Here is a 421-nt window from a genome sequence, read left to right as displayed (position 1 = left end):
TTCCAAAAACTAAGTAGGGTGTGGTGTCACTATCTAGGTGTGGAAGAAAAGAATAAGTCAAAATTTCCTATCTCCTCCTTTGAAAGATCCATTGTAATGAAAATATTATAGAATCAATATTCAATAAACAAAACAAACCCCACAGACTTTGGAGAGACATTCCAGTGATGAAGAAACAGGGTTTTTTTCTTAAATGGAGCAACAGATTTTCAAGATACCTGTTTTATTTAAAGTAACAGCTTCAGGAACTGATTTTGGGGCTGGAGGGGTGCGGTGGAATAGTGTCTTGAGTTGCCTGGGGAAAAAAATACTGACTTCCTGAGATTGTCCTAGTCTGGTAAAAGTTCTCCATATTTTGATTAGCCAGTCATCCTCATTAAGTGTCTAACAGCACCCGTGGTGCTGGCAAGGGGGGGGGGGG

This window comes from Athene cunicularia, assembly GCF_003259725.1.
Source record: "Athene cunicularia isolate RWA chromosome 5 unlocalized genomic scaffold, athCun1 chr5_part3, whole genome shotgun sequence".
Classification (NCBI taxonomy): Eukaryota; Metazoa; Chordata; class Aves; order Strigiformes; family Strigidae; genus Athene; species Athene cunicularia.
This window is presented reverse-complemented; position numbering follows the sequence as displayed.